The sequence below is a fragment of the Oncorhynchus mykiss genome, chromosome 5 (genome assembly GCF_013265735.2).
Source record: "Oncorhynchus mykiss isolate Arlee chromosome 5, USDA_OmykA_1.1, whole genome shotgun sequence".
NCBI classification, from domain to species: Eukaryota; Metazoa; Chordata; class Actinopteri; order Salmoniformes; family Salmonidae; genus Oncorhynchus; species Oncorhynchus mykiss.
The window spans coordinates 24,354,601-24,368,238 of NC_048569.1; the positions used below are offsets into that span (position 1 = coordinate 24,354,601).

The following is a 13,638-nucleotide window of genomic DNA, read 5'->3' on the forward strand; positions in this document are numbered from 1 at the left end:
AGGGGGGGGACACACAGAAGGGGGAGACACACACAGAAGGGGGGGAGACACACAGAAGGGGGGGAGACACACAGAAGGGGGGGAGACACACAGAAGGGGGGGAGACACACAGAAGGGGGGGAGACACACAGAAGGGGGGGAGACACACAGAAGGGGGGGAGACACACAGAAGGGGGGGAGACACACACAGAAGGGGGGGAGACACACACAGAAGGGGGGGGAGACACACACAGAAGGGGGGGAGACACACAGAAGGGGGGGAGACACACAGAAGGGGGGGAGACACACACAAGGGGGGGAGACACACACAAGGGGGGGAGACACACACAAGGGGGGGAGACACACACAAGGGGGGGAGACACACACAAGGGGGGGAGACACACACAAGGGGGGGAGACACACACAAGGGGGGGAGACACACACAAGGGGGGGAGACACACACAAGGGGGGGAGACACACACAAGGGGGGGAGACACACACAAGGGGGGGAGACACACAAGGGGGGGAGACACACACAAGGGGGGGAGACACACACAAGGGGGGGAGACACACACAAGGGGGGGAGACACACACAAGGGGGGGAGACACACACAAGGGGGGGAGACACACACAAGGGGGGGAGACACACACAAGGGGGGGAGACACACACAAGGGGGGGAGACACACACAAGGGGGGGAGACACACACAGAAGGGGGGGAGACACACACAGAAGGGGGGGAGACACACACAGAAGGGGGGGAGACACACACAGAAGGGGGGGAGACACACACAGAAGGGGGGGAGACACACACAGAAGGGGGGGAGACACACACAGAAGGGGGGGAGACACACACAGAAGGGGGGGAGACACACACAGAAGGGGGGGAGACACACACACACAGAAGGGGACACACACACACACACACACACACAGAAGGGGGGACGGACACACACAGAAGGGGGGGGACACACACAGACGGGGGGGGGGACACACAGAAGGGGGACACACACAGAAGGGGGACACACACACACAGAAGGGGGGGGACACACACACAGAAGGGGGACACACACACACAGAAGGGGGGGACACACACACAGAAGGGGGGACCACACACAGAAGGGGGGGGGGACACACAGAAGGGGGGGGACACACACAGAAGGGGGGGACACACACACAGAAGGGGGGGACACACACACAGAAGGGGGGGACACACACACAGAAGGGGGGGACACACACACAGAAGGGGGGGACACACACACAGAAGGGGGGGACACACACACAGAAGGGGGGGACACACACACAGAAGGGGGGGACACACACACAGAAGGGGGGGACACACACACAGAAGGGGGGGACACACACAAAAGGGGGGGACACACACAGAAGGGGGGGACACACACAGAAGGGGAGGGACACACACAGAAGGGGGGGACACACACAGAAGGGGGGGGACACACACACAGAAGGGGGGGACACACACAGAAGGGGGACACACACACACACAGAAGGGGGGACACACACACAGAAGGGGGGACACACACACACACAGAAGGGGGGGGCCACACACACACAGAAGGGGGACACACACACACACAGAAGGGGGGGACACACACACACAGAAGGGGGGGACACACACACACAGAAGGGGGGGACACACACACACAGAAGGGGGGGGACACACACACACAGAAGGGGGGGGACACACGCACAGAAGGGGGGGGACACACGCACAGAAGGGGGGGGACACGCACAGAAGGGGGGGACACGCACAGAAGGGGGGGACACGCACAGAAGGGGGGGACACGCACAGAAGGGGGGGACACGCACAGAAGGGGGGGACACGCACAGAAGGGGGGGACACGCACAGAAGGGGGGGACACGCACAGAAGGGGGGGACACGCACAGAAGGGGGGGACACGCACAGAAGGGGGGGACACGCACAGAAGGGGGGGACACGCACAGAAGGGGGGGACACGCACAGAAGGGGGGGACACGCACAGAAGGGGGGGACACGCACAGAAGGGGGGGACACGCACAGAAGGGGGGGACACGCACAGAAGGGGGGGACACGCACAGAAGGGGGGGACACGCACAGAAGGGGGGGACACGCACAGAAGGGGGGGACACCCACAGAAGGGGGGGACACGCACAGAAGGGGGGGACACCCACAGAAGGGGGGGACACGCACAGAAGGGGGGGACACGCACAGAAGGGGGGGACACGCACAGAAGGGGGGGACACGCACAGAAGGGGGGGGACACGCACAGAAGGGGGGGACACGCACAGAAGGGGGGGACACACACGCACAGAAGGGGGGGACACACACGCACAGAAGGGGGGGACACACACGCACAGAAGGGGGGGACACACACGCACAGAAGGGGGGGACACACACGCACAGAAGGGGGGGACACACGCACAGAAGGGGGGGACACACACGCAAAGAAGGGGGGGACACACACGCAAAGAAGGGGGGGACACACACGCAAAGAAGGGGGGGACACACACGCAAAGAAGGGGGGGACACACACGCAAAGAAGGGGGGGACACACACGCAAAGAAGGGGAGGACACACACGCAAAGAAGGGGGGGACACACACGCAAAGAAGGGGGGGACACACACACAAAGAAGGGGGGGACACACACGCAAAGAAGGGGGGGACACACACGCAAAGAAGGGGGGGACACACACGCAAAGAAGGGGGGGACACACACGCAAAGAAGGGGGGGACACACACGCAAGAAGGGGGGGACACACACGCAAAGAAGGGGGGGACACACACGCAAAGAAGGGGGGGACACACACGCAAAGAAGGGGGGGACACACACGCAAAGAAGGGGGGGACACACACGCAAAGAAGGGGGGGACACACGCAAAGAAGGGGGGGGACACACACGCAAAGAAGGGGGGGACACACACGCAAAGAAGGGGGGGACACACGCAAAGAAGGGGGGGACACACACGCAAAGAAGGGGGGGACACACACGCAAAGAAGGGGGGGACACACACGCAAAGAAGGGGGGGACACACGCAAAGAAGGGGGGGACACACGCAAAGAAGGGGGGGACACAAAGAAGGGGGGAACACACAGACAGAAGGGGGAGACACACGCAAAGAAGGGGAAAACACACACGCAAAGAAGGGGAAATCACACACAGACAGAAGGGGAAAACACACACAGACAGAAGGGGGAAAACACACAGACAGAAGGGGGAAAACACACAGACAGAAGGGGGAAAACACACAGACAGAAGGGGGAAAACACACAGACAGAAGGGGGAAAACACACAGACAGAAGGGGGAAAACACACAGACAGAAGGGGAAAACACACACAGACAGAAGGGGAAAACACACACAGACAGAAGGGGAAAACACACACAGACAGAAGGGGAAAACACACGCAAAGAAGGGGAAAACACACGCAAAGAAGGGGAAAACACACGCAAAGAAGGGGAAAACACACAGACAGAAGGGGAAAACACACAGACAGAAGGGGGAAAACACACAGACAGAAGGGGGAAAACACACAGACAGAAGGGGGAAAACACACAGACAGAAGGGGAAAACACACAGACAGAAGGGGAAAACACACACAGACAGAAGGGGGAAAACACACACAGACAGAAGGGGGAAAACACACAGACAGAAGGGGGAAAACACACAGACAGAAGGGGGAAAACACACAGACAGAAGGGGAAAACACACAGACAGAAGGGGAAAACACACACAGACAGAAGGGGAAAACACACACAGACAGAAGGGGAAAACACACAGACAGAAGGGGAAAACACACAGACAGAAGGGGAAAACACACAGACAGAAGGGGAAAACACACAGACAGAAGGGGAAAACACACACAGACAGAAGGGGAAAACACACACAGACAAAACACACACAGACAGAAGGGGAAAACACACACAGACAGAAGGGGAAAACACACACAGACAGAAGGGGGAAAACACACAGACAGAAGGGGGAAAACACACAGACAGAAGGGGGAAAACACACAGACAGAAGGGGAAAACACACGCAAAGAAGGGGAAAACACACAGACAGAAGGGGAAAACACACAGACAGAAGGGGAAAACACACACAGACAGAAGGGGAAAACACACAGACAGAAGGGGAAAACACACAGACAGAAGGGGAAAACACACAGACAGAAGGGGAAAACACACACAGACAAAACACACATAGACAGAAGGGGAAAACACACACAGACAGAAGGGGAAAACACACAGACAGAAGGGGAAAACACACACAGACAGAAGGGGAAAACACACACAGACAGAAGGGGAAAACACACGCAAAGAAGGGGAAAACACACAGACAGAAGGGGAAAACACACACAGACAGAAGGGGAAAACACACACAGACAGAAGGGGAAAACACACAGACAGAAGGGGAAAACACACACAGACAAAACACACACAGACAGAAGGGGAAAACACACACAGACAGAAGGGGAAAACACACAGACAGAAGGGGAAAACACACACAGACAAAACACACACAGACAAAACACACACAGACAAAACACACACAGACAGAAGGGGAAAACACACACAGACAGAAGGGGGCGCGCACACAGACAGAAGGGGGGACACGGACGCACACACAGACAGAAGGGGGGACACGGACCCACACACAGACAGAAGGGGGACGACACACACACACAGAAGGGGGACAACACACACACACACACAGAAGGGACACACACACACACACACACACACACACAGACAAAAGGGGACAGAGACAAAAGGGGACACAGACAAAAGGGGACACAGACAAAAGGGGACACAGACAAAAGGGGACACAGACAAAAGGGGACACAGACAAAAGGGGACACAGACAAAAGGGGACACAGACAAAAGGGGACACAGACAAAAGGGGACACAGACAGAAGGGGACACAGACACACACACACACACAGACAGACAGAAGGGACACACATACAGACAGGAGACGGACACACAGACAGAAGGGATACGGACACACAGACAGAAGGGACACACACACACAGAGAGAAGGGACACACAGGGGGGGACACAGAGGGGGGAGACCAAGAGGGAGAGAGAAGGGGAGACCAATCTAATTTAGCATAGGGACTGAGAGGCGACTGGGGGCCCTAGTTCTGCCTCAGCCCTTTCCCCGAGCGGAACAGCCACATTTTGTGGCGCACAAGGTGACCATGTAACGCAGAGGAGGATATCCTGCCAGGAATTGTTCTCCTGCTCTCCTCCTCTCCATTCAAACAATACAGCTGTTATCCTGTCGTGACCGCCTGTCCAGCTGCAGAGAGCAGCCGTGGCTAACTGGCCTCTGCTATTAAATTAGTAATTATTCAAACGTTCTCTCTCCCCTGGGCCTAAGATATGGGGCGCATCTGAAGGTCAGAATGTCCAGAGGACAGAGACTGCAGCTGAGAGCAAGGGAGAGGCCAGGGCTGAGAGCAAGGGAGAGGCCAGGGCTGAGAGCAAGGGAGAGGCCAGGGCTGAGAGCAAGGGAGAGGCAAGGGCTGAGAGCAAGGGAGAGGCAAGGGCTGAGAGCAAGGGAGAGGCAAGGGCTGAGAGCAAGGGAGAGGCAAGGGCTGAGAGCAAGGGAGAGGCAAGGGCTGAGAGCAAGGGAGAGGCAAGGGCTGAGAGCAAGGGAGAGGCAAGGGCTGAGAGCAAGGGATAGGCAAGGGCTGAGAGCAAGGGATAGGCAAGGGCTGAGAGCAAGGGATAGGCAAGGGCTGAGAGCAAGGGAGAGGCAAGGGCTGAGAGCAAGGGAGAGGCAAGGGCTGAGAGCAAGGGAGAGGCAAGGGCTGAGAGCAAGGGAGAGGCAAGGGCTGAGAGCAAGGGAGAGGCAAGGGCTGAGAGCAAGGGAGAGGCAAGGGCTGAGAGCAAGGGAGAGGCAAGGGCTGAGAGCAAGGGAGAGGCAAGGGCTGAGAGCAAGGGAGAGGAAAGGGGTGAGAGCAAGGGAGAGGCAAGGGCTGAGAGCAAGGGAGAGGCGAGGGCTGAGAGCAAGGGAGAGGAAAGGGGTGAGAGCAAGGGAGAGGCAAGGGCTGAGAGCAAGGGAGAGGAAAGGGGTGAGAGCAAGGGAGAGGAAAGGGCTGAGAGCAAGGGAGAGGCAAGGGCTGAGAGCAAGGGAGAGGCGTGTGAATTGGTGAATTGGTGTGAATGTAAATGACATCTGTATTTTATTTTCAATACATTTGCTAAAATGTCTAAAAACATGTTTTCAACTTTGTTATTATGGGGTATTGTGTATAGATGGGTGAGACGTAACAAAATGTGGAATAAGTCAAGGGGTATGAATACTTTCTGAAGGCACTGAAACTGCATATCCACTGTCAATTTACACTCATTTTCCACATTGCTGTTTTTTCTTTCCTGGCTGTCTCTATTAGAAGTTATATCAGTTCCCAGGCACTCAGCAAGTAACCCAACCGGGACTCTTCTCCAACGCTACACTCCGCCACAGGCACAACTTCAGTCGCCCCATTCTGAATGATTAGCATTAAGAGAAATAAGTAGGTTCATGATTGCCATCACGCCAATTCCATCCGGCAATTTCACAGACCTCTCCCCTCCCCTCCCCTCTGTCTCTCGCTCATTTCCATTTGCTGTGACTCCCCTCTGAATATTAAGTGGCGCCCCATCCATTCTCACAGTCTTCCACCAAACTCAAATGATTTCTGTTATCGAGCACGGACAAGTGACAGCTAATCAGCTACCTATGGCTGAGGAGGGGAAAAACAGCGTGGAAGGTCAAACAGGTCACTTCTCTGTCCGCCTGTAGACCAGAGCAGCATTTGAATGCAGCCGGATTGCAAGTCAGTTGTGTGGTCCCTGATAAGGGGAGAAAATAATTGAGAGGGAAGAGAGCTCTAAAATAACAGGACTGGTTTTGGATTCATTCTTCAACTTTTCAAACCTCAACAGGAGGTGGATTAGCACCGTCACCTCTCGGACTCTGAACAATGCCCCCTAGATTACCTGTGGGAATTAAAACATTGCATTATGCCCGAGTTACTTTTTCCAATTCCCTGCTCCCAGTCTGCCGCTGCTTAGAGGGCACAATTAAGGAAATTCCATTTAAAGTGAGAATGAAGAGCTGGGAAAAACCTGTCCGAAAGGTCATTAGTCTTATTCAATGCAAGGGACGATCCCCGCAGTGCAAAGTGAAAGCAAATACTTCAGGCCCTACGGCGAGGCAAACATGTAGAGTTCAAGGGACAATCTCCACAACAATACCCTGAGCTCATGCAAGAGATTCAAATGCAACTGTCAGGAAATGACTTAAACAAATCAGGAGGGTACAGCGGCAGTGACAACTCAATTCCTTCAATGGACTCAGAGGAAACGCATTCAGTAAGACCAGTTTAATCTGTCGTCCACTCAACCTTTACTGGTATACGCTTTTCCACAACCTCTTACAGGACAAGCCTTGTTGGAAAATCAGCCAGAGTAGAGCATTGTGTGGGGAGTATAGCCACTGCAACTACCACTGGGTCTGGGCGGAAGAGGCCCTTGGCCGCATGCTGGCCTCTAAAGGAAGTCCCAGGGGGTTTCTGTGTCTCATTTCCTCCCGGCAGGTGGGCTGCTAAGGCCGTTTCCTGCAGCGAGTGGCGAGGAGGAGAGGACGTAGGAGTGTGGAGAAGAGAGAGGGGTTTGAGCGGGAGTTAGCCCTTAGAGCCTGCAGTGAGAGCTGATTGAGTGACCCAAGGCCCCCGCTACTCCTCTGCCCTGCCTGGGCTTATCGGAGCGAGAGGACGCCTGCCGGCCTAAGGCGGGAGGAGGAGGGCCATGGCCTGTGGAGGGGGAGAAAGAGAGAAAGATAAAGAGATGGAGAAAGTGAAAGATAAAAAGAAAGAGGGGGGAGAAAGATAGATGGAGAAAGAGAGGGGAAAGAAAGAGACTAAAACAGACCCTTTACAGGGAAAGCTCAGTCTGACATATGTGTATATAGCCAGTCCTTTGGAGTGAGAGCATATATGACCTTATAACCCTATAGTCAATCCCTCAGCTGGAAAGAAAAGCAGACTTGGTCACCTTAAAGAACCAATCCCTCACAGCGGAGTCCAAGATGCAATGTGGTGCAACAAAATGAAATGCCCTCGCACACATCTGCAGCAGAGGTGCGTCAGATGTTCAAATGAAATTAAACTCCCACACACGCCCATGCTTGGAATCGTTTTGTTGTTGGCCTTTTGACCTTCGTCAGAGCATTGAAAGACCAAGCAGAAAGCACAAACACCTTTCTTCTCATTTTAACAATGTGGTGCAAGAACATCCTCACAAAAAGCAACTCAAGGTTGCAATAAATCACATACAACCTTCTCGTTCTGTATTATGCTTCGTGAATAAAAGAATGTAGATTTGTGTCAGCAGTTGGATCCGTGATGTTACAGGAAAATAAGGACTATATATTTGATACATGTATAACACATATGAAACGGATGTCAGTTTGATTCCGCCAGGGATTACTACAGGAGTCCCGTACAGACTGTGTTCCCTGTCGTTTCATTTCATTTCCCATTCTATCACAAGCAGAAACACAATGTCAAAATGTGGATTAATATCATTTTAGAATCCCAAAACAGAGAAACAGTGCATTCAGGAAGTATTCAGATCCCTTGCCTTTTTCCACATTGTTCCGTTACAACCTTACTGTGAAATGGATTAAATGTTTACCTCAATCTACACACAATAAAAGGGAAATGGGGATACCTAGTCAGATGTCCAATTGAATGTATTCAACAGTAATGTGTCTTCCGCATTTAATACCCCATTCTCACAATGTGAAAACAGGTTTAGACATTTTTACACCTTACTCACGTAAGTATTCAGACCCTTTGCTATGAGACTCAAAATTGAGCTTAGGTGCATCCTGTTGGAATTGATCATCCTTGAGATGCGTTTACAACTTGATTGAGTCCACCTGTGGTAAATTCACTTGATCGGACATGATTTGTAAAATGCACACCTTTTTACAAAGCAAAAACCAAGCCATGAGGTCGAAGGAATTGTCCGTAGAGTTCAGAGACAAGATTGTGTCGAGGCACAGATCTGGGGAAGGGTACCAAAAAATATCTGCAGCATTGAAGGTCCCAAGAACACAGTGGCCTCCATCATTCTTAAACGGAAGAAGTTGGCAACCACCAAGACTCCTAGCACAATCGGGGAGAAGGGCCTTGGTCAGGGAAGTGACCAAGAACCCGATGGTCACTCTGACAGAGCTCCAGAGTTCCTCTGGAGCTGGGAGAACCTTCCAGAAGGACAAACATCTCTGCAGCACTCCACCAAACAGGCCTTTATGGTAGTGGCCAGACGGAAGACAATAACCAGTAAAAAGCACATGACAGCCCAATTGGAGTTTGCCAAAAGGTACCTAAAGTACTCTGACCATGAGAACCAAGATTCTCTGGTCTGATGAGACCAAGATTGAACTCTTTGGGCCTGAATGCCAAGCGTCACTTCTGAAGGAAACCTGGCACCATCCCTACGGTGAAGCATGGCAGTGACAGCAGGGAGACTAGTCAGGATCGCGGGAAAGATGAACAGAGCAAAGTACAGACAGATCCTTGATGAAAACCTGCTACAGAGCGCTCAGGACTTAAGGCTGGGGTAAAGATTCACCTTCCAACAGAACATTTACCCTAAGCACACAGCCAAAACAACACAGGAGTGGCTTCGGGACAAGTCTCCGAATACCCTTGAGTGGCCCAGCCAGAGCCCAAAATTGGACCCGATCAAACATCTCTGGAGAGACCTGAAAATAGCTGAGCAGCAACGTTCCCCATCCAACCTGACAGAGATTGAGAGGATCTGCAGAGAAGAACTCCCCTAAAACAGGTGTGCCAATCTTGTGGCGTCATACCCAAGAAGACTCAAGGCTTTATATCGCTGCCAAAGGAGCTTCAACCAAGTAATGAGTAAAGGGTCTGAACACTAATGTGAAAGTGATTTTTCCGTTTTTTATTCATGCCGTCCCTAGGAGGGGTGCGTCACTTGAGTAGGTTGAGTCACTGACTCCTTGCTATCCCCAGTCCACCTGGCCGTGCTGCTGCTCCAGTTTCAACTGTTCTGCCTGTGCCTATGGAATCCTGACCTGTTCACCGGACGTGCTACCTGTCCCAGACCTATTATTTGACCATGCTGGTCATTTATGAACATTTGAACATCTTGACCATGTTCTGTTATAATCTCCACCCGGCACAGCCAGAAAAGAACTGGCCACCCCTCATAGCCTGGTTCCTCTAGGTTTCTTCCTAGGTTTTGGCCTTTCTAGAGAGTTTTTCCTAGCCAGGGTGCTTCAACACACCTGCATTGCTTGCTGTTTGGGGTTTTAGGCTGGGTTTCTGTACAACACTTTGAGATATCAGCTGATGTACGAAGGGCTATATAAATAAATATGCTTTGATTTGATTTATTCTTAATTAAAATATATATGTGTCATTATGGGGTATTGTATGAAAAATTTGGAAAAAAACAATTTAATCAATTTTAGAATAAGGCTGTAACATAACAAAATGTGAAAAAAGTCAAGGGGTCTGAATACTTTCTGAACCTACTGTATTATGCCCAGCAGATTAGTTTGACAGGGGTCTGACCTCTCAACAGCAGCCACTTCATTGAAATTGACAGTTTTCACTTACATCCTACCTCTGTGCATGTATGTACACACAGTAACATGTCACATAATCGTAATGTACTGTATTCTAAGATTACTGGACATGTGAGGTCATGGGCTTAACATGACCTTGGAAGGTGACCTTGAGAATGGGACTGAAAGGACATGCTAGGGTTTGTATGTATACAAGCATTCATTTAAAAAACATTCAGTAGCTATGTTCAACTTGAATACGAGCACAGAGATGCATACTGACATTATTTAGCCCTCAATGTTTTGAGACTAAAAACAGTGATTTTCATTTTGGAAATCTGTTCCAAAGTATCCCCACGCATAGAGAGACACAGTATATGTGAGCGTATACAAATGTAAGCAATGTTTGAAATTGTGTTAGAGTAGTATCCACATTTTTGGAATGACGTTTAAGCCCCCTGACCATCCGCTCAAGGAAAAATAAATAAATAAATAGGCCCATAGCTGAATCTAGTTGATGATCCCTGCTGTACACAAAGCACACCTTGGACTGTGTCCAATACAACTCATCTCAGCTCTGACATCACCTCTGCAGACCCAATGCAGGAGAAACGATATCTCCAAAGGACATCAGTGACTACAATAATGAAGGAGAATTCCAGTCCACACAGCCACAACATCAGGATTATGACAATCTTATCTCCATTTCAGGCCAGGAGAAACCTATTGATTTCCTGTCAAACCTAATCATGGTCAACAGGGATGTGCCATGCGAAAAGGGAAGGAGACCTGCACACCCGGGTGCATGACGGAAAAGCATGAAGGTGGAGAAAAGCGAGAAAGCAATAACAGCAGACCTGCGAAGCGAGGGGGGGGGGGGCAAGGCATGGTTGATAGAGGGAGATCATGGTAGAGCTGGCACTGGGGGGGCTGGGAGGTGAGGAAGACGGGCCAGACTGAGCGTAGGTGACATATTTCTAGTGTGGCTCAATGAAAGTGACAGACACTCAGGAAGACGATATATTGAAAGCTAATACCACCGTACCAGTGAATGCCAAGGAAAAACTGCAGATATAATGAGTAAATTATTGAGTTAATTACCAGCCATACTTCAAGGTAAGCTCAGGGAACATTTTACAGAGCTGATGCAAAATTCAGCTCCTGATAGGAAATCTGCCTTTGAAAGAATATCAACTAGGATCCATTGGGAAACAGGTGCTTGAATACAAACAGAGAAGAGCTTGAGGAGTTGCCTTCCAAAATCACTGCTGTACAATAACAACAATATTGAGAGTAGGGATAATACATGTTAATTATTAGCACAAACACAGTGTCATTATCACACATTTCAATCATCTCTCAAACTGAAGCAAAAAGGCAAAATCAACCTCCTCAAACACTAATCCACCAGACCAAGAGCATATCTCAAACTGCTCAAGTTGTATTGTCTCAAACACCAACATGCTACCATTGGTACAGCACTGTCAGTGTTGGCTGCCTTCCATTACCAGACAACAAGACCACTGTTCTATAATGCTGTTGCTAATTGGCGTAATTAAGAGCGAGGTTTAATGAGTTCTGGGCTCGATGTGACCAAAGATATCCAAAGGCCATCTGAGTGAGTGAGTGAGTGAGTGATGGGAAGTGTTCATAAGACACGCCTTGCTGAGCTTCTCATGTTAAAACTTACTGTAGCACTTTGAACCAGGGATTGGAACAGAAATAATTCTTCAATCGTTTCGTTCTGAACAGAAACATTTTTTTCCCAGTTCTGCACTGTTCCGACAAGCAAAATAAAGTTCAACCGGTTTGAACGCAAAAAAAGTTTAGTGTTCCTTTGTTTTCTGGCCGAGCGGCACCAGAATAAAAAAATTAAAGCCATATTACCATTTTGTAGTTAATAAATCCAATGTGAAATGTGATAACTATAGTATCCTTCACTAGCATTGAAAAAGTTAATCCAACAGGTCTACAACAAGCCCTCAGTCCAGCCTCTCTCAGCCTATTGAGGACAGTCTGAGCACTGATGGAGGGAATGTGCATTCCTGGTGTAACTGGTGCAGTTGTTATTGCCATCCCATACCTGTCCCGCAGGTGTGATGTTTGGATGTAGCGATCGTATGCAGGTGTTGTTACACGTGGTCTGCCACTGCGAGGACGATCGGCTGTCCGTTCTGTCTCCCTGCAGTGCTGTCTTAGGCATCTCACAGTACAGACATTGCAAGTTATTGTCCTGGCCACATCTGCAGTCCCATTGCCTGCTTGCAGCATGCCTAAGGCATGTTCACGCAGATGAGCAGGGACCCTGGGCATCTTTCTTTTGGTGTTTTTCCAGAGTCAGTAGAAAGGCCTCTTTAGTGTCCTAAGTTTTCATAACTGTGACCTTAATTGCCTACCGTCTGTAAGCTGTTAGTGTCTTAAACATGCACCTTTGGAACGGTCGTTATGAATTATTTATGGTTCATTGAACAAGCATGGGAAACAGTGTTTCAACCCTTTACAATGAAGATCTGTGAAGTTATTTGGATCTTTACGAATTACCTTTGAAAAACAGGGTCTGAAAAAGGGCAGTTTCTTTTTTTTGCTGAGTTTATATGTGTAAACACACACTACCAGACAAATGTTTGGACACACTCATTCAAGGGATATTCTTTATTTTTACTATTTTCTACATTGTAGAATGATAGTGAAGACATCAAAACTATGACATAACACCTTGATGAACGCTTTCGAAACTCTTCGCATTCTAGATAATACATAGATAGATAGATAATACAAAGAAAAAAACTAATTTTGTATTTTTTTCGTACCATCATTTTGATACGCAAGAGAAAGGCCATAATGCAGTGTTCCAGCCCAGGTGCAATTTCGATATTGGCCACTAGATGGCAGCAGTGAATGTGGAAAAAGTTTAGTATGATCCAATGAACCATTGCATTTCTGTTCAAAATTTTGCATCAAGACTGCCCAAATGTGCCTAATTTGTTTATTAATAACTTTCCATGTTCAAAACTGTGCACTCTTCTCAATCAATAGCATGGTATTCTTTCACTGTAATAGCT

At 50.1% G+C, this 13,638-nt stretch overlaps 1 protein-coding gene across 3 annotated transcripts in view; it reads right to left on the reverse strand.

Annotated features, from left to right (window-relative positions):
* mast4 (microtubule associated serine/threonine kinase family member 4) overlaps positions 1-13,638 on the reverse strand; it is a 172,053-nt gene that overhangs the window by 100,194 nt on the left and 58,221 nt on the right. The gene's annotated exons all lie outside the window — the stretch shown is intronic.